General features: G+C 44.6%; 1 long non-coding RNA gene across 1 annotated transcript in view; it reads left to right on the top strand.

Moving 5' to 3' along the window:
• The first annotated feature begins 11,231 nt into the window (after positions 1–11,231).
• LOC131197797 (uncharacterized) overlaps positions 11,232–27,838 on the top strand; it is a 36,351-nt gene continuing 19,744 nt past the window's right edge. Inside the window, exons 1-2 of the long non-coding RNA XR_009155030.1 lie at positions 11,232–11,271; positions 12,244–12,403. This is a non-coding gene — a long non-coding RNA (uncharacterized LOC131197797). The remainder of the gene's footprint in view (positions 11,272–12,243; positions 12,404–27,838) is intronic.

Raw genomic sequence — 27,838 nt, forward strand, 5'->3', positions numbered from 1 at the left:
CTGCTCATGCACAGAGGGTCAAAAACAGGCTACTTCCTGGTGGGTGGACGAAGCTTCGCGCTGCCATCGCTACCAGTTTGCCAAACCATGCGACACCGCCACTACCAGTTCACTCAAACTGGTACAAACCGGTAGCATTTTACCCCTGGTGTGGAGCCTTCTTGGCTGCAGAATGTTTTCTGCCCTGTGTCCCTTCACTGTTGAAGACAGGCACAGGGCAGAAAACATACTGTATACAAGAAGGCTCCACACCCATTTGCACTACTCAGGTGACCCCGAGGACACAGATAAACCTTGAGGTGGCCTCAACGACTCTCTAAAAGAATGCAAATGACCAGCTATCTTCAAGGAATATAAATCCTTCCATTCCCCACCATTCGGTCAGAGCTAAAGAAGCTTCTTGGATGAGAAGTGAAACGTCTTCAAAGAAAAAACAGGGAAGTCCAGTTGCCTCCTGAAAAAGCACCTTTGGTGCTTTTTAGCATGTAATGTTGCATCAGGATTCTTTGTAGTTTGACTGAGGTTATTTCTGCATTTGGTACTTATAACCAGCATTAATAACCCAAAGCAATATGTCTCTTATTGCAAGCATAAGTCTTTGTAACAGTATTACCCATGGAAGGCCATCTTAAACCTATAAAAATATAAAGAATCTGATCATGTTTCCCTAGAAGGCAATGATAAAAACCCTGTAAACCTAATCAAACCCTAACATTTCGGGCCTTTAAGGGAAAGCTGTGTAGAGAGAGGAAACATTCCCCTCCTGTGATTCATTGGCTTTAGCAATACATAACCTTTTATGAAACAGGGAAGCACTTTCCCTAAGCAATTACAATTGCAAAAGGGCTTTGCATCCTGCAGCCACACAATAGAGAGAAGCTGGGGTTTCTGAGCAGCTGCTCAGTGCTGAAACATTAGCAATTATTTAAACTTGATAACAGAATAAGTCAAACAGCTCAGCATGTGCTTTCTCTCTTGCCTCCTTTGTATTTTGGAAAGCTCCTGAAAGGCTCTTTGACAGCCAAGGAAGAAAACAACTATTGCTAAGCTGGTGGGGAAATAGCATCTCTCTTAACACGGGAGGGAAGAGTTCACAATCTAAAAATTCAGTCTGCTTTTTCCCCTCCATGTTAAGGAAGGAATAATCCAATTCAAAAATGTTTAAACATTGTTTTAAAAAAAATTAACATTACCATCTTTACTATCTCTTCTTAAACAAAAGGCTTTCTATATTTTTTTCTTCCTATGTGACATCACTATATTAGTATCTATATCACCCAACAATCTTTTTTAATACAAAGCTACTCTCTTTTTTGTTCTTTAGAATTTTTCCTTATCAACATTTTTAAAAAATAAACTTTACCACCATCATTTGTATGCAGTTTTCTGTTGTTTTCCTTCTTTTCCAACACAGGTTTTTTTATTATTATTATTTGATGGATGCTGCACACCAGGGTTTTTCAAACTTGCCAATTTTAAGATATGTGGACTTTGATTCCCAGACTGCATGCTAAGTTTGCTCCCAACAGAATTCAAAACTATTCCCAACAGAAACCGACAGTAAAAACTTTTTAGCTTTCTCTCCAGTGATGATTTACTGATTGCTGGGATTCATGCAAAATAAGCAAGCCGAAGGGGATTTTAAATTGATCCAGCAAACTACTTTCTTATATATATATATATATATATATTTGACCGTCCTTATAGCTTTTATTGTTTTATCCATTTATAAAATACAAAGAGAAATTAGGGGAAGGAAAAAGAAAGGGAAAAAGAAAATGTAAGGTACAAGGGAACTTCTGATTCTTTTTAGCACAATACAAGATAAAAACACTCCAGGCTCAACTTTTTGCTTTTACACATTAGTATATAACTAGCCATTTCTATAACAACAAATCTATCTAATCGATAAAACCAAAGTCAAAGTTTCAGGTTTTTTTCAGCACAAGCACAAATCCAGAAGTGATATCCAAATGAAAAACATACTTAAATACTTCTGTTATATCCTGCTAGCATTGAAAGCCACAGAAAGCTGAAGAAAAGAAAAGCCTATCCCATATGCTCCCACTGGAGGTCGCACACAGCCATGGCCAATGCTGTTTCAGTCCATTGGGAAACCTAGAATATCATTCACTTTCTCCAGGCCAGCTTCTACAAGCAAAGTCAATGGAGGAAGCTGGATTCACTGATCAACCAGCTGATTCACTTAGCAACCACAGTGATTAACAACTGTGGCAGAAAAATGTCATAAAGTTGGGTGTGACTCATTTAATAACCACCTTGCTTAGCAATGGAAATTCTGGGCCTATGAAGACTCTTGTTCACCTTCCCATCATCGTCACCTTCTGCACATCTTTCCTCATCTTACCAATGATCAAGATAATCTCCTTTTCTATGCGCCATAAGAGTGTTTCCAAAAGACCTCAATTGGAATAGAGCTAGAAAGGTCTTCTGGTCCGATCCCCTGTTCAAGCAGAAGACCCTATATCATTTCAGGTAAGTGGCTGTCCAATCTTTTCTTAAAAATCTCCAATCATAAAATACTTACAACTTCTGAAGGCAAGTTGTTCCACTGCTTAATTGTTCTCACTTTTACAAAGTTTCTCCTTAGTTCTGGTTGCTTTTCTTCTTGATTAGTTTCAATTGTTTCTTGTCTTGCCTTCTGGTGCTTTGGAAGTCTTTAGAATAGAATAGAATAGAATAGAATAGAATAGAATAGAATAGAATAGAATAGAATAGAATAGAATAGAATAGTATTTTTATTGGCCAAGTGTGATTGGACACAGAAGGAATTTGTCTTGGTGCATACGCTCTCGGTGTACATAAAAGAAAAGATACGTTCATCAAGGTACAACACAGTAAAATGTTACTGCTTTTCAAAATGTTACTGCTTACAGGGACGTGCTGAGGATTTTGTACAGTATCTGTCTGATAAAATCGCTCAGATTCGGGACGGCTTGGACACTGATTGGATAGATCCGGGTGGGATGGAGGAGACAAGTCTTGAGAATGTTATCTGGGCTGAGTTCGATCCTGTGACTCCTGATGACATGGACAGGTTGTTGGGTAGGTTGAATCCCACCACATGTTTATTGGACCCGTGTCCCTCCTGGATGGTACTGGCCACACGGGAGGTTACACGAGGCTGGCTCCTGGGAGTTACCAATGCTTCTTTGTTCGAGGGTGTTTTCCCTGCCGCCTTGAAAGAGGCGGTGGTGAGGCCCCTCCTCAAGAAGCCCTCCCTGGACCGGCTGTTTTAGCGAACTATCGTCCAGTCTCCAACCTTCGCTTTTTGGCGAAGGTTGTTGAGAGTGTGGTGGCATATCAGCTTCCTCAACACCTGGAGGAAACTGTCTATCTGGACCCATTCCAGTTCGGTTTCAGACCCGGATACAGCACCGAGACGGCTTTGGCCGCTTTGGTGGATGACCTCTGGAGAGCCCGGGACAGGGGTTGTTCCTCTGTCCTGGTTCTATTAGATCTCTCGGCGGCTTTTGATACCATCGACCATGGTATCCTGCTGCGGCGGTTGGAGGGATTGGGGGTGGGAGGCACTGTTTATCGGTGGTTCTCCTCCTATCTCTCTGACCATTCGCAGATGGGGTTGGCAGGGGGGCAGAGGTCGACCCCAAGGCGCCTCACTTGTGGGATGCCTCAGGGGTCTGTTCTCTCGCCTCTCCTGTTCAACATCTATATGAAGCCGCTGGGTGAGGTTATCCGTGGTTTCAGGATGGATTATCATCTGTACGCTGATGATACTCAGCTGTACATTTCCATCCCGAACCACCCCAACGAAGCCGTTGAGGTGATGGGCCGGTGTCTTGAGGCCGTGCGGGTCTGGATGGGGAGGAACAGGCTCCGACTCAACCCTTCCAAGACAAAGTGGCTGTGGGTTCCGGCATCCCGGTACAGTCAGCTTACACCATCGCTGACTGTGGGGGGGGAAGTATTGACCCCCAGGGAAGGAGTGTGCAACTTAGGCGTTCTCCTGGACGATCGGCTGTCCTTAGAGGAACATTTGACAGCCATCGCCAGGGGAGCATTTTATCAGGTTCACCTGATTCGCCAGTTGCGCCCCTTCCTTGACCGGGATGCCTTATGCACGGTCAATCACGCCCTCGTCACTTCCCGCCTGGACTATTGCAATGCTGTCTACATGGGGCTCCCCTTGAAGAGCACCAGGAGGCTACAGCTAGTCCAGAATGCGGCCGCACGGGTGATAGAGGGAGCACCGCGTTGCTCCCATATAACACCCATCCTGCGCGGCCTACAATGGCTGCCGGTAACCTTCCAGGTGCAATTCAAGGTATTGGTCACCATCTTTAAAGCGCTCCATGGCTTAGGACCGGGATACCTACGAGACCGCCTTCTGCCACCAATTGCCGCCCAATGACCCGTGCGCTCCCACAGAGTGGGCCTCCTCAGGGTGCCATCGACCAAACAATGTAGGTTGGCGACCCCCAGGGGGAGGGCCTTCTCTGTGGCGGCACCAGCCCTGTGGAACGAGCTTCCTCCGGGGTTACGACAACTCCCCGACCTCCGGACCTTCAGACGTGAACTGAAGACTTTATTATTTCAGCGAGCTGGACTAGCCTAAGAATAAAATATTTTAGTTAAATTTTAATCGGTTTTTAATCGGTTTTTACCGTTTTAGTGATTTGGCTATTATAATATTTAGTTTTAATTGGGTTTTATATTGCTTATTTATTATATTGTTTTATTTTAATATGTCTGTGAACCGCCCTGAGTCCTACGGGAGATGGTGCGGTATAAAAGTATGATTAATAAATAAATAAATAAATAAATGTTTTCAACTAAGTTTCTCCCTCCTGTTTCTTTGCTCCTTTGTCTCCTTTTTTAATCCCTTTGCCTCCACAACTTTAAAATCACATGAAGATCCTGTCATTTCTCTCTTCTTGCTTCCTATCAGAGGTGGGCTTCAGCAGGTTCTGACCAGTTCTGGAGAACCGGTAGCAGAAATTTTGAGTAGTTCAGAGAACCGGTAGTAAAAATTCTGACTGGCCCCGCCCCCATCTATTCTCTGCCTCCTGAGTCCCAGCTGATCGGGAGGAAATGGGGATTTGATGGGATCCTTCCCCTGGATTGGGGAGGCAATGGTGATTTTACAGTATTCTTCCCCTGCCATGCCCACCAAGCCATGCCACACCCACCAAAGCACACCCACAGAACCAGTAGTAAAAAAATTTGAAACACACCATTTCTTCCTATCATAAGGTGGTCTCAGCAAGTGGGGGATGTTACCTGGACTTGGAAATAAGCAACAACTGGCCAAGTTAGTACTTGAAAAAGAGGCTACCAGGGAATAACAAGGCTGTAGAAATTCAAAGAATATCCCAGAAAAAATAATAGCAAAACACTTCTGTATTGTTGCCAGGAAAAATGTCCCGGTTTCTTCACCAAGAATGAAGTTCAATTTGATAGTGACATTACATTTACCTTGATGCTGAGTTGGTAACCTGCAAACTTCAAACAAAGATAATGTTCCTTTTTTGTTCCTTCTTTCCAATTCCTATTGCTGCTCCCTCTCTTCCCCATATCTCAAAGAAACCATCATTTGTTCCTTCAGCTAGAAGGCATTTCATTTTTCACTCCTTTCATTCCCTCAGACCACCTTCAAATTTTATTCTATTACCTATTATTCTAAGTTATATACATCCATCTCATTTTATATATATATACATATATACATACATATACATATACATATACATATACATATACATATACATATACATATACATATACATATACATATACATATACATATACATATACATATATATATATATATGACTCTGGATGGCTTCCAGACAGATAAAGTAATATTAAAAAAACCAAAAGAATAAAAAGAATACAACCATGTATAAAAAAATTATTATAAAATTCATAGCCAAGGTAATTACAACTGCCAAGAGCATTCACCACTGCCATTGTGTCAAACCATGTTACATGTTTTCTCAATTAAAATTCCTCAGTTCAGAAAAATGATTTTGATTCTGCACCAAGTACCTGAAACACTTAGGCCTAAATGATAGTTGCTAAAAATATTGTCTAGCAATTCCAGTTACGTACTGCTGGAGAATAGTGTTTTGTCTGTTTATCCAACTTTCCCAAATTATCTCCAGGGTATATTTTCTGACCATAGGGAAGGGATTTGCATACTGGATGTATTCCAAACAAACATAGAAGGATTTAACCTAATTTTTTTAAGGACCTGAGGGGGCAGTTTGTTGCTTGGTAATACACCACAAGTGGGTTTCATATAATTTTACCACCAGTTCGCCACGCACCAAAAATATGAGCATGTGTGGCTTTGCTCATGTGCATGCATCTTGCACACATGCACACGGCTTAGAAAACGTGGCTAAATAGGACAGCATAGTGCTGGGGGGGGCACCTGCAGGCCGCCACTACCAGTTTGCCCGAACCAGTCCGAACTGCTGAATACCACCACTGTAATACGCCACATGTTTTTCATGCAAAAACTACTGGATAAGAAGATGGTGAATACAGGTAATAATATACTACAGAAGCTTGGAGTCTCCTGAAGATAAAAATAAAGCATCTATAGCTGGCCAACACCTTTAAGAGGAGGAGCGGGGAGGAGGATGTTACAAGGGTTATGTCTGCTGTCTTGGCAGGATTAGTTTGAGATGTATTCCCTGACTCTTGAGGAGCTGCCTTCAGCTGCTCCTGTGAGGTATTTCCTAAATTGTAAACGGAGGACCATTATCTGAGATCACTTTATCTGGTCGCCATAACATGCAAACTGTGTCTTGCATCTCTTAATGGTAGTCTCAGCCAAACAGTCCGTAAGGGGTTCCAGTTCCCAAAAGTCAGAATAATGATCAACTAATATTAGATACTCTTCTCCTGCATAGTTGAACAAATCCATGCTAACAATCTGGCAAGGACGTGATGGTATCTCATGTGACATCATGGTTTCTCTTTGTTGCAAATATGCATATTCAATTCAGGTGGAACAATTGCTAACAAAGTTCTTGATTTCGCCTTGCATGTTGGGCCAGTAAAGCTTGTCACGGGCTTGTCTATAGCATGACTCTCCACCAATATGGCTCGAGTGTATGTGCAATAGCATCTCAGCTCTCATTGACCTAGGCACTATGACTCGGGCCCTGAAGGCTGCTCCTCGAGAGTCAGGGAATACAGCTCAAACTAATCCTGTCAAGACTGCAGACATAACCCTTGTAACAAAGGAGGAAGATATCCTTTCAATCTTGTCTCCTCTTTGCAATTCTATGGGTCAGGTCTCCCCACTATCTTGTTCTACTTTTTTGAGTTGTTCTCTGCTCTGACTAGATTTCTTCTGTTGTTGCTTCGAAATATTTCACAGTTTATCCAAATAGCTTCTTCAGATTGAGCAAGTTGGTTAGGGGACAGGACCTGTGTTTAACTCATAGAATCATCTATTGCAATGTCCTTCCTGTTGAAGACTACTTCAGCTTCAATCACAACAATACACAAGCACACAATAGATTTAAGCTTAATGTTAACCGCTCCAATCTTGATTGCAGAAAATATGACTTCAGTAACAGAGTTGTTAATGCTTGGAATACACTACCTGACTCTGTGGTCTCTTCCCATAATCCCAAAAGCTTTAACCAAAAACTTTCTACTATTGACCTCACCCCTTTCCTAAGAGGTTTATAAGGGGCATGCATAAGAGCACAAACGTGCCTACCGTTCCTGTCCTACTGTTGCTTCATGCTTATACTTACGTATGGTGTTATGACAAATAAATAAATAAATAAAATAAATATATATCCTGCAGGAAGGTTTCATTTCTCACCTAACCTCACCTAATGAAACCTAATGAAACACAGAGAGAGAGAGAGCGAGGAGGGGGGGAGAGTCCCCCTAACCAACTTGCTCAGTCTGAAGAAGCTACTTGGAGAAGGAGCGAAATGTTTCAAAACAACAAGAAAAGAAGTCCAGTTGCCATGATTCAACATCTAATGTTATTGCTATGATCTAGAGATCATTCAGACTTTTGCAGCTCAGATCCTGGCAAAGAAACCAAAAAGTCTCCCCCCCCACCTCCAAATAAGCCAAAGGATTGTGGCTGGAAACTCTGCAGCTTAACTCTCCATTTTGAGACAGCAGTTTAAATGGATTAGTCCCTAGTCTTTTTTTTTTGCCCCCTCTATCAGATTACGCTTAGCATTCTAAGACAAAAGAAGGAATGCCTGTCTTCCCAGTTTCTGAAAACACAAAGACCGGCTGCATCTCAGACTTGCCTTTTGCCTTGGGCAAAGTACATAGGTTTCTGGCCTAGCAGAGAACAAACGTGAAGGAAAGCATGACACTTTTTTACATTAAGAAAGCTGGGAATTCATTCTAGGTAGTACTCTAGGCAAAAAATAAAGCCAGTTCAAGTTGGATTGAAATGGTGAATGGTTAAAAGGGTTTAACAGTAATTTTTAACATAGTCTCAAAATCATTGCTGGGTTTCCAGAATGCCTGCGTACTGATAATAATAACATGAAAAAATGAAGCTGAATGGAAGAAAGAGGGAGGGAGGCGGGAGGGAGAGTGGGAGGGAGAAACCTGTATTCTAAAGTAGGAGACTTGAAAATGGGAAGTGCCAAAAACAAAATATTCTGTATTTTTTGGACTATAAGATGCACTTCCCCCCCCCAAAAAAGAAATGTCTGTGTGTCTTATAGCATGAATATTGCAGTGGAGGGAGGGTGGTTGGTGCAGTGCTGATCAGCTGTTCTAGGGGGTGGGGATTGCCGTTGCCACCACCACCTATTGTCACCTATCGCCACTACCGCAGCCCATTTGCAGCGATCAGCTCATAAACCAGGGATTACCTGTAAAAGATAATACAAATTAGTAATGGAACAATTGGAAATATTTGTTTTATAACTTCCCAATATCTACAGAAGTTGATATGCGTATAGGCTCCTCATGTCTGCAGTGATGTGCTTTCCTCTGTTGGAAGAAATATCCATCTGGGTTCAGTTCCAAGTGGGGACAAAGACACTGGAAACATGGAGGCTGCTTGGAAAGATGGTTTAATGGTGGCCAGGATCACATGGCTTGAGATCCTGAACAGAAAAGGGCTGAGATCCTGTGTGCTCCCTGGCTTTATGCTTTTTCTGAGCTTTGAACTTTCTGGGGCACAGGAAGAGTATCCTGATTGGTTGTCAAACTCCCAGGTGGTCTAGGGGTCTTAGTTAACATTGTAGGTTGTCCCTCAAGCTTGCCTGAGCCTTGCCATGTGGTGAGTTTCTGTTCTATTGTTTTTGCAAATGATGGGGGGATTGAGTGAGCTTGGTTGAGGCTTTAATGGCCCATTGACAAAGGTGGGGGGGAGTCAGGAAGCTGCTTTGTCTTTAATACATGTTTCTCCATTTCTCATCCAGGGAAATAGATTCTGCCTTTTAAATATTTTCTAAAATATTTCATTCTTCTAGGAGGGGGGTGGGTGCTAACTTCCTACACCTCCTTTCCTTGAATCAGAAAGAACTTAAGTCCCCACAGCCTATTTTTATCACATTGAACCAGTCAACATTGTTGCTGCCACACAAACAAGGCACTTTCGGGGCAGCTATGGGCAAAATCCATGCTACTTTCCTCTTCTCCGTTACATCATCTGTTGGCAGAAAACAAGCCCCAGATGCTTCCTTGAACCTGTGACAGGATGAGGTTGGAGACTCTAACCTCTTCTTAAAAGGAATATTTTCTGGTTTCATATTTTAGTTTGATTTCTTCGACTGCTCAGGTTCGATATTCATTCATTCATTCATTGCTAGGACAATATTATTTAATCTCCCGGAAGACTGGGAATTTCAGTATTCCCATGGCAAGAATACTCTGGCAACGGATGAACTATTATTATAACCCTATTATTATTAACATCCCTCCATTTACTATTCTCTTTTCCAGTTTTAGTTCTGACTATATATTTTAATGCTCTTTATGATTTTATTATGATGATTATGATGATTTATTATTATGGTTTATAATATTATAAAATCATAATATTATGACTTTAGGTAAAGATTGTTCTATTTATTTTACTGTTTTACCAGACCATTTTGTTTTAAACCCCCCCCCCCTCAGAGTCACTTTCCATAAGATGGGAGGCTATATAAATATAATGAATAAAAAAGTGAAATATAAGTTGATGCATGCCAGCTTACACATACTTAGGAATGAACCTCTGAATCCAGTTAACGCTTGAGCTCAGAAAATCATAAATTCCCCATACCAATGGAAATACCCACCTTTTGAAAGACCTTCAGATCCTTGGTGATATGAAATTGACAGTCCCATCACTGAAGAGCCTCCCCCATAGAAGAAAACAGCCTTGCAAGAGAATCATCCAATCCCTTTGGCCACCACAGCACAAATGGCCAGGAAAGTGCAACGCTCAGCAGCTTGTGACGGGTGTGGGTGGTCCTGCAGCAGAAAACTGGACCCCTTTAAGTTGCCAACCTCAAAATGTTCCTCTTCGGTGCACTGTGGATTCAGGGCAAGGTCTGGCGCTGGCATAAGATGGAAAACACGACTTTCATTCCAGAATAGCTCAGCATAATTATAGCCTGCCTCAGCTGGATGGCCCTCAGAAGGAGGCTTGCTTGTCCTGCAAATGCATAATGGAACATCCTATTTGCATTGTCGCTAGCAGGCTATGTAAAGTAAGGTCTGGAACAATACAGGCAGTTCTAGATCACAACTGAGTCCAAAATTTCCATTCGCTAAGCAAGACGGTTGTTAAGTAAATTTTGCCCCATTTTATGACCTTTCTTGCCACAGTAGTTAAGTGAATCACTGCAGTTCTTAAGTTAGTAACACAGTTGTGAAGTCAATCTGGCTTCCTCATTGGCTGCTTGCCAGAAGGTCACATAACCCCGAGACCAGTGGTGGGATTCAAGTCATTTAACAACCGGTTCTCTGCAGTGATGGGATTCAGCCAGTTCGCACCACTTCGGGAGAACCGGTTGTTAACTTTGTGAGCAGTTTGGCAAACTGGTTGTTGGAAGAAATCATTAGGGTAGAGAACCGGTTGTTAAATTACTTGAATCCCACCACTGGTTCTCTGCCCTAATAATTTCTTTCAACAACCAGTTTGCCAAACTGCTCAGAAAGTTAACAACTGGTTCTTCCGAAGTGGTGTGAACTGGCTGAATCCCGAGACCCTGCAACCCGTCATAAACACATGCCAGTTGCCAAGCATCTGAATTTTGATTGCATGACCTTGGGGATGCTGCAGTGGTTGTAAGTGTGAAAAATGGTCGTGAGTCGCTTTTTTCAGTGCCGTTGTAGTGAATGGTTGTAAGTATAGGATGACCTGTATACAAACCTAAGTTTACAAATGCAGCGCAGTTTAGAAAGTGTTAACCTGTAATATTGTGAAGAATTAAGAAGAAATCGCAATCCCAAATTTAAAATGTGTAAAATACATAGATCGAAATAAATAAAAATATAAACAAAGAATCAAAGAAATGCTTTAATCTTGCTGTCAAATACCATGCTAATCAAATCTGCCTCGGACTGCATGATAAAATCAAGCAGCCACCACTAAAAGGGCTTCATCGTACAATACAAAATGTTTTTCATGGACATGAAGAAAAAAATAATCTAATAATCTTAATGCCTGGGCGGAGTCATATAGGATAGGCTTTTATTTGGGCCCCTACCTATTATGGCTATAACAATGAGTCCCCACATCTTCAGTCATATTTAAAAGCAATTAATTATTTTAGAATCAATGGAACATGCACATGCATCGTGTTCTCCAGAAATTTTGTATACATTTTCATATAAAGCTCATCTAGCAAACCTAAGGACCATGCCAAATATCAGGCAAATGGATTCAAATTCTAAATATTGCATTACTGAACCATTTAAAGGTTCACACTGAAGCATATTGCACTCTTCTTACCAAAACTGTGGCATATATGGTCCGTCATAAGCAGTTCCATGTGCAACATTTATTATTTGTTTATTTTATTTATTTATTTTGTCACAACAGTATATATAAGCATAAGCATGAAATAACTATACAATATATAAGCATATATATATGTATGTAATAACTATAGTAATCCATCCTAGATGTTGCTACGTCATGTGTTACCATAGTTAGCAATGTTATTCATAGCCAGGTTATGTATACATTATAGAAGACTTAAGACTACATGCATTGTAGAAGACTTAAAGTGCTAGAGCTCTTTCATCGTTTCTCAGCCTGATGCCCTCCAGTTGTATTGGACTTCAGTACCCAGAATTCTTGGTCAACAGATCTAAAGACTGCCAGGTTATTGAAGAGAAAATTAGAGAGAGTTGTTGCTGCAGAAGATGGACTTACAAGACCTCAAGGAGAAAAATGACGATAGCCTAAATACAGGTATGATGGTCTAAGAAAGAATATATAGTAATGTAAAAAATTATAAATTTGGAAGAAAAATAATCTGAGAATTTACAGACACTAAAACAATACAGGAATACAAAAAGTAAAGTAGCTTCTTTTTTAAATTAGATTTAAAAAACCAGGTAAAATCAAGAAATAACAAAAAAATAATCTCAGAGGAAAATGGAAAGTAATATTCTGAAGCAAAAAGATAAAGTGGCAAATCAGCTGCATTCAAACAATAAATAACTCTGAAGTTCTTGGTGCTCCCTGAGCTTGATTGTTTTGCTTGCAGATATTACCGAACTAGATAACATCATCTGTGCTGTAAGTGTGGGGTTTGTTGCCTGTTTACATGCAGTAGCTTTCTTGCAATGTTAGTGAGGGTATAGCTTCCTCCTTAGTGATTCCTTGTTTAGAGTATTATTTTCTACTTGATTATTTGTCTAGTATTAAACATTGCTTATCTGAGTGATGGTTGCTGGAAGTGATTTGTTCTCCTATAGTCTTTTTGTTTCTTTCCTAAGTTTTTTATTTTCTCTTTTAAATGGTGTATAAGTGGTTGATAACTATGTATACATTCATGGCTGATTTGCCCAAATGCCAAGCTTCCAGGAATTTCCAAAGCATTTTTGGATTTGTCTTGGTCTGAGATGGTAATAGTGTCCCAATTGAAACTGGTTGGATCTGCTATGTGTTTTGAGATTTTCATCATGATGTGTAATGGAATGCCTGCAAGCAAACATCCAAGATCAGAGAGCACAAAAAAACTTCACAGTTCAACCCTGAACTGCAGATATTCTAGTCTATTGGAAAACATAACTTAAAAATAACTTATAAAAAATTAACTGAGGAAAAGGCTGAAATCAGGAAAGGGATTAGAACTGCAACCAAGGTATCCAGGATCAAAATAGTATATTAGCATCAGCCTCAATAGATGCAATGATGCTATGCCAATGCTTTTTGAATAGGAAGAAAAATGATCTGGTAACTTTCAGATACAAGATACAGTGAGCTTCCAGGTCCATCAAAGCCATAGGCATTATACCAAGTAGTACCTGTGCTTAAAGCCAAACAGTGGTTATACTATAACTTAATCTGTGCATCCTGAGGATGGGGGAGGGAAGAGTTAAACGAGAGTTGACAGTTTGGTACAGTAGTTAAGGTGTTGGCCTAAAAACCAGGAGAACATGAATTCTTATCCCATTTTAGGCATGAAAGTTAGCTGGGTGACTTTGGGCCAGGCACTCTCAGTCAGTCCAATCTATCTCACAAAAATACCCTGTTTCCCCAAAAATAAGACCTATCCCATAAATAAGACCTAGCATGTTTTATGTGTGTGCCTAATTTGTGCCCTACCCACAAAATAAACCCTCATTAAGAACCTACCTTCCTGGTCGCGGTGCCGTAACCATGAGGCGAGGCAAGGTGGTGGTGGTAGAGATGCCTCATGTGCCTTGCACCGGCATACCTCAGGGCCCCCGCAGCCAGGCCATCCATGCCCTGACACCTGCCTCATGGCGGCAGCACTGACAGCCATTGTTGTGACTCCGCCCCCCAAGCCTGTCCTCATGGAGGAGAGTGACTCGGAGAGTGAGGGAGAGGAGCCAGCAAGGCCTCCCTCGCTAGGACCCTCCTCACTGGCACCGCCCCAAGTTCCAGCTGCAGGCCAGGAGGAGGAGCTGACAAGGCCTCCCTCTCCCGCACCCTCCTCCTCCCTGGCAATGCCTCAAGTCCCAGCTGCTGACGATCAATCTTGGATTGATCCGAGGCAGCAACAAAAAGATAAACATGCGCAGGAGAGGAAAAGATGTGGCAGGCTCAGAGATTGCTGAGCCACTGAGCCACACCCCACAGGGTATAAAAGTGGGTGGAGCTGCCATGTGGCCCTTGTGACGGACAAAAAAGCTACCAAGGGTGCACTGCAGCTCGGTTGTTGGAGGGTTAAAGGACTTTGTCAGTGAGTTTTGGCAATGGATCTTGGACACAAGATAATGGACTCAGAATTTGGCAGGCCTTTGCATGGTCACTGCCAAGTATTTCCTCAGCTGAAGAAAATCAGGTCTGTAGCAAATAAAAAGACTGGGAGACACGCATCTTTGCGTTTGCTCTGTGAAGTGGGGAGGGGGATATAAGAGCCATGTGCAGCAGGAGCCCACATGGCTGCTGGCCCACTTCTTCTGCTGGCTTGCAGCTGCAACAGACCAGGAGGCTAAGTGGCATGCTGGTGCCGTGACCATGAGGCAAGGCAAGTGTCGGGGCATGGATGTCCTGGCTATAAAGGCCCTGAGGTAAGCTGGTGTGAGGCACATGGGCAGCTCCACCACCACAACACCTCATCTCATGGCCACGGCACTGGTGCATGGCTCAGCCTTCTGCTCCATTGCAGCCACAAGCAGTCAGAAGTGGCCTGGCAGCCAGGTGGGCTCTTGCTGGATGAGGCTGCCAGAAGGACCCTGAAGTAAGCCAATGCAGGGTGTGTGGGGCAGCTCTACCTCCCCGCCTCACGGTGGTAGCACTAGCACACAGCCTCCTTCCCACTGCGAGCAGGCAGAAGAAATGGGCCTTCCTTACATGGGGAAAAGATAAGACACCCCCCAAAAATAAACCCTGGTACTTATTTTGGGGCCCAAAGGAAAATAAGACCCTGTCTTATTTTCGGGAAAACACAGGTAGGAGGAGGAAGAAATATTATAGATCTTCAACATTTTGAATTACTTATAAAGTAATAAATGTGGGATAAAAATCTAATAAAAAAATAAAATAAATTAGGATGAGATCTAGTTACAGAAAGATAAAAAAAATAAAATGAGGAAGAAGCAATGGTGGGTTTCAAAATTTTTTACTATCGGTTCTGTGGGTGTGGCTTGGTGGGCGTGGCAGGGGAAGGATACTGTAAAATCTCCATTCCCACCCCACTCCAGGGGAAGGTTACTGCAAAATCTCCATTCCCTCCCGATCATCTGGGACTCGGGAGGCAGAGAATAGATGGGATCCAAACTACTTAAAAGTAGATCCGAACTACTCAAAATTTCCACTACCAGTTCTCCAGAACTGGTCAGAACCTGCTGAAACCTACCTCTGGAAAGAAGCCATAACATTTTACTTCTTTCCCGCTATCTACATCCTATATCTGCTTAAACACATAGAGGGCTCTTTATCTCTTCTTTACTGCCTTAAAAATGATGTATTTACCAAATACAGATTCTGGGTATAGCTGGCAGCTTGTCCTCTGGATTGAAGGCTCCTACATTTGATTATGAAACTTCATGAAAATACTTTAATGGAAGTTAAATGTTCGATATGACCAATACGTAGCAGAAAAGGAATGGAGCAAGGTTGCTTTCCTTCTTCTTTTTCATTTCTATTTTAATATTATAATCCAAGCTCTGAAAAATACTGAATGGCATCCTCCCAAACTGGATAAGAATCCATTTTATGCTGATGAGGAAGCCATGCCCTCCCTGAAGCAAGTCGGCTGAGGCACAGTCTTTAAGCAAGCCTTTGCTTTATAGTGTGGCACAGACAGGCTCTTCACTCAGTATTCTAAGACAAAAGTAATTGCTGGAAAATAAATAATATCTCATAGGCTTTTAAATATCTGGGAATTATATTTCGGTCCTCTGCTGCCTGGAGGGAACAAATAAAAGATGTCACTGATCAGGCCCATAAGACTGATAATGCAATTCTGTCTTTCACGGGTAGCAGAAGCCGTAATAATGTGTCCGCTGCTATCAGCATCTGTAAAACTAAAGTGATTAGTCTTTTGCTTTACAGTTCCCAGATTTGCATTTACAAAGACTTAAGATCCCTCGAAGCAGTCTGAACAACCCAAATGTTTCAGATCTATACTCCAAGTCCTTCGGAACATATCCAACTCTTGGCTACGTTTAGAATTTGGTCTGGCTTTTTCTAACGGCTCGTGCAAGGCTTTGCTGCCTTAGATTCTTTTTATGAGAGAGCCCTGATTTCTCTGTCTCTTTTTGATTGTTTTTAATCTTATTGGGGAATAAAGGTATTGAATCAGGTTTTAGATACTACGGCTTTTCAATTCAATACTTAGTTTCATCTGAATTTGAGGGACTCCACTGGAAATTGAAGCAACCTGCCCTTGATGTTAATCTTCAGGATGAGTAGAGCATAAATCCCTCCATCCATGGAGATACACTTTGTGGACAGCCATTCATCCCAGGTCCCTAATTAATATCTCACATGTGCTGCACGGAAAGCCTGTTCCCTGGTGAGCCTCAATATTTTGCCACTTATGTTAATAGAAGGGAACTATAACAATACAGCACGGAGATCTAGATTGCAGACCCCTGATGTCCTATGCACAGCTCAACAATGGTGCCCCTCAGCCCTTCCCTTGTTTAAGTGACAATGCATTAAGATTCAAACATTTAAACTTTATTCATTCACCATGACAAAGAAAATATTTTTGCAATGCATATTAAAGTGAAACACAGCAGCTAAGAACAATTATGAAAACAAATATTATTACAGTCAAATACAGTCGTGGCAGTAAATGAGTTATAAGGTCGGGATAGCTAGGGGGGGAAATTCTGTAGTGTTGCCTTCCTCTTGATGCACTAAACACATACTTATTTTGCTTAGTAGTTAATCCAGGACTGACAAAGCTTCAACGCAGGATGGATTATGTCCCTGCCAGTTGGGAGAGTGCAACGTCCTATTGCACTGCCCGTTTATATGAAGCTTGATCCTTAGTCTTAATAAAGGCCCTGCTTCAAAAATTTATTGGAAGAACTGAGGGAGAGAAAGTTTGATGCTGTCTGTTCTGCCTGTTCTAGAAAGGTTACTGTGTTTTGTGCAACTCCATTACCTAACTGCCTAGGCTCCCCAATCAATGTTTATTTTTGTTCTGTCTTCTTACATCATGAATTGAGTTAATCAATTTTCCCACATGGTTGTGAATTATAATCCTTTTATTGTTTTATTTTTGTTTTATACCTTATTTTGGTATATTTATAAAGATGCCCTTCTCCCGAAGGACTCAGGGCGGTGTACAGGCAAAATAAAACAAACAATACAAAGTACAATTTAAAATGCAATTTAAAAAACTTATTTAAATTAGCCTGAAAAATTTTAAAAATTTACCATACACTAAAAAACCCCATTTAAAATTAATAAAAATTTGACATTTAAAATTCAATTCAAGCCAGCCCCGCGCGGATAAAAAGGTGTGTCTTCAGTTTGCGGAGGAAAGTCCGAAGGTCAGGTATTTGGCGTAAACCTGGGGGAAGCTCGTTCCAGAGTGTGGGAGCCCCCACAGAGAAGGCCCTTCCCCTGGGGGCCGCCAGCCGACATTGTTTACATAATAATTGGTTTAAAGTTATGATCCCAGCTTCTACCCAAACTTTCCAACAGAACCTTGTACTACCTATTTGCCACGTGGAATTTTCCAAAGAGTTAAACATATAAAGGAAGCTTACTACCGCAACTAGTCAAAAGCCTCCTACTGTTAGATAGTTTTTCTTATGCAAGCCAGAATCTGCTTCTTGTCATTTGTGCATCATTTCTAGGATGACAGAAAACAGGATTTGGCCTTCTCAGATATTTAAAGATTTCCATCATATTTGTATACCCCTCTGTGTCCTATTGTACATGTTCCATATTTCCAGTTCTGTCCATCACATTTCATAGGACGTAGTAACCAGTCCCCTATCTTTTGTATAATCCTTCTCAAAACCTGTTCCGGCTGTCTGAATCTTTCTTGAAATGTGATGCCCAGCGGGGGCCTAAATGCTCAGGATGGCTTCTGATGAACGTGGAATAAAGTAGAATTCTTACTTTCCCTGATGTGGAAACTGTTCTATTGTTGACTGAGACAAAACTGCATTTGTCTTTTTTGCAGATACATCATAGTATCAATTCCTATTCAGATTGTGTTCTACTACTATTCCAAGATACTTTTCATAAGTATTATATCAAAGCTAGGTGTTCTTTATTCTATACCTGTACAGTCAAATTAAATAATGTTAGCAGGAAAAACAAATTACAATTTACTGGAAGGATGAGGCATAGCAAAATTTGTCTCCCAATAGATCACAGCTACCTCATTCCAGATCACATTGTGCTTGTGACCATCAATTCCCCATTCCCATAACCGTTTACGTCGATGCTAGAAAACAGGGAGGCGAGCTAGACCTTGGTTCAAGAACCCACGTAATCATTTGACACATGTCACTCATTTTTCATTTATTCTAACACAAAGACTTCCATAAGTTCCATTTAGGAAAAATAGGGGGAAACCTAACTTTTGCAGGAGTTATTATTCTTCCCAAAATACTTCAAAATAACATCATATCTGTCGTATTTGGGTAAAAATCAAGCGAAATGGGAGAAATAATATTCTACATACACAAACGTTCATTGAAGTCAGGAAGTTGTCTGTAACTATTATAAATGATTTGTAAAACACAATTTTAACAAATGAATAATGAAACAAAAATTAAGCTGCAGTGAAAGGGTTTTTTTAAAAAATGAAAAAGAAAACAAATGAGGTATCAAAATAAAATTGATTTTCTTGGACACCACTACAAAGAACATAAAAGGGCTTCCCTTCTGCAGATTAACAAGAACAGGAGAAAGGACATGGCAGCCAGCAAATCTAAAAAGGATTCAGCAAGGAGATTACAGCAGGGTTGCTGACAATCTTATTTAATGAGGTATGAATTTCAGAGGATTTAGAGCCAATTATCCCTGTGGTTGCTGGCGAGCGCTTCAAGAGCAGGCTACGCTGAGAACCCTCTAATCACAATAAACTACATGTGTGAATGAGCCCTTTTAAAATAATTACCAAATTATTAGATATTACACTTCTGCAGATTTTTAATCATAAGTTTACACTGATATGTCTAGGCATGTTGGGAGAAAGGAGACATTTTCTATAATGAAGAATCTTTGTTATGGAGTGGAGGGAAGCATCATGTGTGACCCACGTAAATCCACTGTCAGTAACTAACATTTTATCATGATTCTAGGAACAGGCAAAATAGTGCTTGTGAGACGCAAAGTGCCCCAAAACGCACCCTTGATGCATAGCAGGAGTCCTACTTCAGCTGGGCTTTTGGTTTGGTTTGGTTTTTTGAAAGTTGATTTTAATTGTTAGAAAAATTAAATGGGAAGTTGGTGGCATGCTGCATAGGAAAGGCCGAGTCTCAGCATCATTTTTATTTATACTCATCATACTTTAAAAGCAGCATGCGTTACTAAAGCAGGGATGGCCAACCTTGGCAAATTTTAAGACTTGTGGACTTTAGCTCCCGGAATCCCCCAGCTGGCTTTCAAAATTTCGGATGTGCCCTTTATCTCAAGGGTTGTCCATTCTTTCTTATTGTTATGGAATAAGCATATCAATTATTTTCCCAGTCTTCAACCTTTTGCTTCTATTTCCAATTCTAAATCATCTGAATTTTTTGAAATTGTGCCAGCACAATTAACTAGAAAGCTGATTTTTTTTTTCCCATTCACCAAATTTGATTCACTGGTGTTTCAGGCTTACATTACTCTTTTAAAAGCCTCTTTTAACAAAACATTCCAGATATTTATGCTTATATCTAATAATATATAGTTCAAATTACAGGGGTAGTCTTGCATCTCTTATATTTCAAATACTATAGAAATATAGTCCGGGTAATTAAAATACATGTGATTTCACAGGTATCCATTTCTCAAAACAAGCCCCAAATGACTACAGGTAATCCTCAATTTATGGTCAGACACTTAACAACTGTTCAAAGTTATAATAGATTTGAAAAAAAAGTTACTTATGACCTGACTTTGAAAATACAACTGCTGCATCAACACTCATGTGGTCACATGATTGCATTTCAAGCATTTCGCAATTGGTTTGCATTTATGACAGGCAGTAGAATCCCACGCCGCCGCTGCACCATTCACTTTCTTCCCTCTCCTGCCATGAAATGAAAGCAAACGGTGGCGGGGTTGCTTTGGGAGGGCAGGCAGATGTGTGCACACTGTGCAGCCAGGTGGAGAGGGAGAGCAGAGGCGGCAGCAGCCCCTTCCAAGCGCAGTGCATTGAGTCGAAAGTGGGCAAGGCGGCTGTGGCGCATCTGTTGCTGCAGCGGCACTGCAATCGTTCAGCCAGGGCGGCCTCGGCGGAGGCTGCATTGACCTCTCTGCTCATGCCATGTCTCGCTCCAGCCGGCCGTGTGACTATAAGTGTGGCAACCTGGTCTTCGGCAAGATGAAGGGCTACCCACATTGGGCCCAATGGGTAAGTGCCGCCGCCCAGGCTGAAGGCAAAGCACCACAGGCTCCATGGTGGCATGGCTGGGCCTGGCCCTCTCCCCACATGTTTAAGAAACAAAGCACGGCTCTGGTAAGTTTTGCTGCAAGAAGCCTGCAACCGCTGCATCTTTTGGCACAAGAAGCACCTCCAGGCGCATTGGGGAAAAAAGGCTGTGGCTGCAGGCATCTCGTGACAGGATAATAGGGTTTTAGAATAGAAAATCGACATTAAAAAAAAAATTCTACCGGGTTCTGTGGGCGTGGCTTGGTGGGGGTGGCTGTGAGTGATGTCAAGTTGGTCCCACCCACTCAGTCACAGGAAACCACCCCCCCAAGCCACGGCCACAGAACCAGTAGGGAAAATTTTTAGATTTCACCACTGCTTCCATCCTTCCGAGGTTGGTAAAATGAAGACACACATTGTTGACTCTGGAAACCTCTTAGAGAAGGCTGTAAAGCTGTTGTGACCCAGGTTCCTGGACCCGGACTCCTGGACTCGGATGATTCAGAAAGTGAGGGAGAAGACCTGGCCAGCCCTGCTTCTCTTGAGCCCTTTCCCTCCCTGGCACCCACTCAAAGGGAGGGGGAGGGGCCGGCACAGCCTGATTCCATGGAGCCTCCTTCTGATTTGGCAACGCCCCAAGAACAGTTTTGGAGCGATGCAAGGTCACGTAGACGTAATCGCCGTGCGCAGCAGCGGAAGAGTTGGGACAAAGCCAAGTCATAATTGTCATGCAGTGACATCTGCAGAGACTATAAATAGGAGGCGGGACTTCCTGGTTTTTGTCTTGGACAAAATAATGAGTTAGCGAGCTAATGAATTGGCGAGCTAACTATTTCAATGGAGGGAAGAATATATTCGTGAGTAATTCTGGCCTTATCTATAATTTCCTCGTTATCTCCAGAAACTTGGCAGGCCCGTGGGTAGACGTGGCCAGGACATGTATCTATGTAAATAAAAGGAAAAAAGAAGGCCTCTGTCGGACTCTTTCCTGGGAGTATTAGGGGGAGGGAAACAGAACATTTTGTCCAAGACCTGACTAAAACATCTTCTACCAAAGATGGATCAGCAGCAGGTACAGCAGCAGTTAGAGCAGCTACAAGCAGCTAATCAACAGCTCCAGCAGCAAGTGGCTCACTTGGCAGGCCAACTTGCTGCCAGGAATGTGCCTGCAGCCCCCCCCCCATCCTCCCACTCCTCCTCCTCGTCGCAAGTGCCCGATAACCGTACCGGATAAGTTTTCTGGGCAGCCTGAGATGTTCCCGACCTTCTTGGGACAGTGCCAGCTCTACATGGCTATGAGGCCAGAGGATTTCCCAGACGACCGGGCTAAGGTGGCCTTCGTGATTAACCTTCTTTCCGGCTCGGCTGCTCGATGGGCCACGCCCTCTTGCTCCAGGACAGCCCCTGCTGGCGGACCAACAGCGTTTTGGCAGCACCTCGCACCATGTATGAGGACCCGTTCGAATGCTGGCGGCAACCAGGCGCCTTAAGGAACTCCGTCAAGGGAAACGCCCCTGCAGGAGTACATCGCGAATTTCGTCTTTTGTGCCAGGACTCTGACTGGAATGATGCAGCGCTGGTGGACGCGTTCAGGAGGGACTCTCAGAGGAATTGCAAGACGAGCTGGCCCGCGTGGGCGCCGCGGACCCTCGACAACTTGGTGCCCTTTGTCTCCGCCTCGATGCCCGTCTGCAACGGCGACCGTCCCGTCGCACCCCCCGGGACCCTCCGTCGACATCTGCACCCCCACTTCCTGCACCACCAGCACCCAGGGTCGCCCCACGTTTTGTAACCGCTGCGGAAGAGCCCATGGAGTTGGGAGCGGCCAGACCTCGCCTGACAGCCCAGGAGCGGAACCGGAGGCGCCAAGGGGGATTGTGCCTGTACTGTGGGGAGCCCGGCCACTTCGCCGCTTCTTGCCCCAGGAAGCGGTGGGGCACGCCGGTCCCCGAATCACAGCGTGACCAATCGGGAAACGGAGCAGGCCCGACCTCGGGGAAACCCTAGGTCGGGCACGTACTAAGCCCCCACTGGACGTTGCGGAAGTAGACTCTGGGCCCCCTCGGCATCTGATTCTGGACACACGGATATGGTTGGGGAACCAGTCGGACGGGCTCCAGGCGCATGCGCTGGTGGACTCAGGGGCCACAACAAACTTTATGGACCAGGCCTTTGTGACCCAGTTTGCGGTCCCGTGGTTCCGTGGACCCTCCGATGCGGTAGAGACAATTGATGGGCGAGAACTGGTGTCCGCCCCATTAAATTCGCCACCCAGCCTTTGCGCCTGGCTATTGGGGACCATGAGGAGGCGATCCAGTTTTATGTCACGGCGGACCTTCATTTTCCTTGGTCCTTGGGTTGGCCTGGCTTCGGACCCACGATCCTCAGGTGGCCTGGTCGCGAACGCCATCTCTTTCCCGAGTCTGCAGTGCGTCGATCACATCCGCCACACCTGTGCCGCCAGAACGCCCCACCGCTGCCATCACCTTGCCTCCTGAGCTGACGGACTTCGCCGACGTGTTCAGCGAGAAGGAGGCGGACCGACTACCCCCGCATCGGCCCTACGATTGCCCCGTGGACCTTCTGCCCAACGCACCACTGCCTGTGGGACGCCTGTATTCCATGTCGGAGCCCGAGTTGGCCGCCCTCAGGGACTTCCTGGACAAAAACCTGGCCCGAGGGTTCATCCGCCTTCAAAGTCCCTCTCTCGGCCCCGGTCCTCTTTGTGAAGAAGAAGACAGGGACTTGCGCCTATGCTGTGATTACCGCCGGCTAAACGCCATTACGGTGCGGAATCGCTACCCCCTGCCGCTCATCCCGGAGCTACTGGAAAGGTTGCGGGAGGCCACGATCTTCACCAAGCTCGATCTCCGGGGGGCCTACAACCTGGTGGGGATGCCAGACGGAGACGAATGGAACACGGCATTCGCACCGATACGGACACTACGAATACACTGTCATGCCATTTGGGTTGACCAATGCTCCCGCCGTTTTTCAGCACTTCATGAACGACGTGTTCCGAGACATGTTGGATCGGTTCGTGGTTATCTACCTCGACGACATCCTGATTTACTCGGTCCAGGAAAGCCACCTTCGACACGTCGGTCTGGTTCTGCAACGCTATGGAGCAACAACTCAATGCGGCTGGAGAAATGCGTCTTCTTCCGGACTTCCATAGAATTCCTCGGCATATCATCTCGCCCGAGGGCATAGCCATGGACCCATGTAAAGTAGAAGCTTTGTGTAGCTGGGAAGCCCTCGTCGGGTGAAGGATGTTCAGCGCCTGCTGGGCTTCGCCAACTACTACCGGACCTTCATCCCGGCTTTGCCACACTGACAGCTCCACTTACCCAGCTCCTCAGGAAGAAGGTTGCATTCCGGTGGGGTCCCCCGCAGCAAGAAGCATTCACAGCCCTCAAGAAAGCCTTCGTCACGGAACCCGTCCTGAGGCATCCCGACCCGCTCCGGCCTTTTGTGGTGGAAACGGACGCGTCCAATGTGGCTCTGGGAGCGGTGCTGCTACAGGCTCCGACGAATGGTGGCACACTTTTTCCCTGCGCTTACTACTCCCGGAAACTCAATCCTTCCGAGGCGCAACTACACTATCTGGGAAAAAGAGTTGCTGGCTATCAAGGCTGCATTCGAGGCTTGGCGACACCATCTGGAGGGGCCCGACATCAGGTGGAGGTCGAGCGGACCATCGGAATCTCGAGCACCTCACCACAGCACGGAAGTTGAACCAGCGGCAGATCCGGTGGTCATTGTTTTTTGGCCGGTTCAACTTCCGCGTGACCTACATTCCCAGCGGTCACAACCGGAGGGCGGATGCCCTGTCCCGCAAGCCAGAGTACCTCTGCGCCAAGGACCCCTTCCTCCACGGACAGTGCTGCGGCAGAAGCCTTGGCCGCAGCACGGGAGCCAGTGGACTTGCGGGCCCAGGTGCGAGGCGCAGCGCCAGGGCGCCTGGTCGCAGCAAAGGAGAGCGGAGGTGGGCCCCACGTCTCCTTGGACCTTGGAGGAGGACTTACTCAAGTTTCGGGGCGATTATATGTGCCCACAGGACCACTCCGAGCCCTCGTCATGACCCAGTGCCACGACAACCCTGCAGCAGGACATTTTGGGTTCTTCAAGACCCTCCACCTGGTGACACGGACCTTTTGGTGGCCCAGTGCGGCATGATATACATGCCTACGTGACATCCTGCGTACCGTGCCGGCAAGCCAAGACCGCCACGGGGCCCTCCCGGCTCCTCCAGCCCTTGCCGACACCCGACAGACCCTGGGGCGATCTCTATGGATTTCCTGACAGACCTGCCGCCGTCCTCTGGGTTCACCACGGTGCTGGTGGTGGTGGACATGCTCACCAAGATGGCACACTTCATCCCATGCCGCGGACTGCCCACAGCCGCAAAACGCCCGCCTCTTTCTGCAGCACATCTTCCGCCTCCATGGTCTACCGGACAGGGTGGTTTCGGACCGCTGGAGTTCAGTTCACAGCCCGCTTCTGGAAGAGCCTGATGGCGCGTTGGAGGTGCAGGTGTGTCTGTCGTCATCGCACCATCCGGAGACCGACGGGGCTACAGAGAAGGTCATCGGTATACTGGAACAGTATCTCCGTTGCTTCATCCACCAGCAACAGGACAACTGGGCCGACTACCTGTCCCTGGCGGAGTTTGCTTTTAACAACTCTCAGCACACCTCTACTCAGATGACCCGTTCTTTGCCAATGTGGGTACCATCCGCGGCTCTTCCTCTGGCACCACGGACTCTCCTGTTCCCGAAACGCAGACCGTCCTGACGGAATTGCATGCGGTCCAACAGTTGGTACGACAGCAGCTGAATCGGGCAAAGGAGGATTACAAACGGTCCGCCGACCGCTCCCGACGGGCAACGCCCCCGCTGGCAGTTGGAGACCGGTGTGGCTCTCCACCAAACACCTCCCGTCCGACCGCCCGGTAAAGAAGTTGGACCACCGATTCATCGGCCCGTTCCCTGTCGAGGCAGTCATCAACCCGGTAGCCTACCGACTGACCCTGCCACGATCCATGCGGATCCACCCGTTTTCACGGTCCCTTCTGGTTCCTGAGGCCACACCGAGTCCCCTTCGGTGCCCAACAGCACCCGTCACTGTCGCCGAGGACGGATCGGAGGAATCTGAAGTCCACAGCGTCTGAGACTCCCGCTGGCTGAAGGGTCGTATCCAATATTTGATCGCGTGGAAGGGATACGGGACTGATTTCTCCTGGGTAGATGCCTCCGATGTTCATGCCCCTGACCTGGTGCAGGCCTTCCATGGGCAGAACCCCGCCCGACCGCATCCCGATCGTCAGCCCGGGGAAGGGCCCTGCGGTGAGGATAGTGTTGTGACCCAGGTTCCTGGACCCAGACTCCTGGACTCGGATGATTCAGAAAGTGAGGGAGAAGACCTGGCCAGCCCTGCTTCTCTTGAGCCCTTTCCCTCCCTGGCACCCACTCAAAGGGAGGAGGAGGGGCCGGCACAGCCTGATTCCATGGAGCCTCCTTCTGATTTGGCAACGCCCCAAGAACAGTTTTGGAGCGATGCAAGGTTACGTGAGCGTGATCGCGTGCGCAGCAGCGGAAGAGTTGGGACAAAGCCAAGTCATAATTGTCATGCAGTGACATCTGCAGAGACTATAAATAGGAGGCGGGGCTTCCTGGTTTTTGTCTCGGACAAAGCAATGAATTGGCGCGAGCTAACTATTTCAATGGAGGGAAGAATATATTCGTGAGTAATTCTGGCCTTATCTATAATTTCCTCGTTATCTCCAGAAACTTGGCAGGCCCGTGGGTAGACGTGGCCAGGACATGTATCTATGTAAATAAAAGGAAAAAAAAAGAAGGCCTCTGACGGACTCTTTGCTGGGAGTATTGGGGGAAGGGAAACAGAACAAAAGCACTGTGGAGCGGTATATAAGTCTAAGTGCTATTGCTATTGCTACCCCTATTGAACCATATTTTAAGGGACTACAGGAAGACCATAAGCATTGGGGCTAAGCTAATACCACAAAAACATTGGGATATAACTAGAAGACTCATGTTACAATCTATTCTCAGTCATAGAAGCTTACTTTGAGCAATCAATCAAAGTGAGCTACAGGGCTCTTGACTTGTTATAGAAAGGATTGGAGGAGAAAGTGTTATAACTGCCAATATGAACTGCTGGAAGAAGGGAAGAATAAACATCTATCAAGAAATAAATATTCTTCAACCATATACTATTATATTTTTAAAAATACAATCAAATTTGCTTTAAAATATGGTTTAATACATAATTTTATTCACAATAAGATTTAACTATCAGAAAATAATTGTGTTGATTCCTTTGGTGTTTGGATGTTTTAGACATGAAGGGAGTGCATTCCTTTGCTTTTTAGAAGCAATGAAATTCTCCCAGGATGCCTAAATAATATTATTTCATCATGAAAAGTTTCTGGATAGAGTCCATCCCTTCCCTCATGTTAAAAAATATCAATACTACCTCCCAATCAAATAATAATAGTAGCCCTATTACTCATTATGTTCCCAACCATTCTCCCATCTTCCTGCAGTACCTACCCTCACTAACTGGCTGCCTGTATTATACTTGGGAGAGCTAAAATAAATTTTGCAAGATAAGACTTGAAGTTCCACCTTTACTTTACAGTCTTTGTTATCGGCATACCACACTTCTGCAATAAACTTTGCTTGTTGCAGTCAAACCACAGCTGATACCGCTGCTGTATGCTTCATTGAAAACTACTCCTACCCAATATTTATGGAATAAATTTTATAATTATCAGATGGGGCTCAGTAAATGCAGCCTCCTGTGTTGCCATTTCACCAGATGTCACCTCCAAATTAGACATTTGGTTTTTAATCTTTTAATTACTATGGTGGCGTTGTAATGTGAAGATTATTAGACAGAAATGTCTCCCTAGATGGAAATGATGCTGTACAACTTCTACATGATTATAGCCAAAAAGATGAGGGTATGAGGTGTTTCAAGGAAGGAAGGAAGGAAGGAAGGAAGGAAGGAAGGAAGGAAGGAAGGAAGGAAGGAAGGAAGGAAGGAAGGAAGGAAGGAAGGAAGGAAGGAAGGAAGGAAGGAAGGAAGGAATTTAGTTAGAAACTTAGATCAGATTCCTCAATATGGTTTCT

Source organism: Ahaetulla prasina, chromosome 1 (genome assembly GCF_028640845.1).
Source record: "Ahaetulla prasina isolate Xishuangbanna chromosome 1, ASM2864084v1, whole genome shotgun sequence".
NCBI classification, from domain to species: domain Eukaryota; kingdom Metazoa; phylum Chordata; class Lepidosauria; order Squamata; family Colubridae; genus Ahaetulla; species Ahaetulla prasina.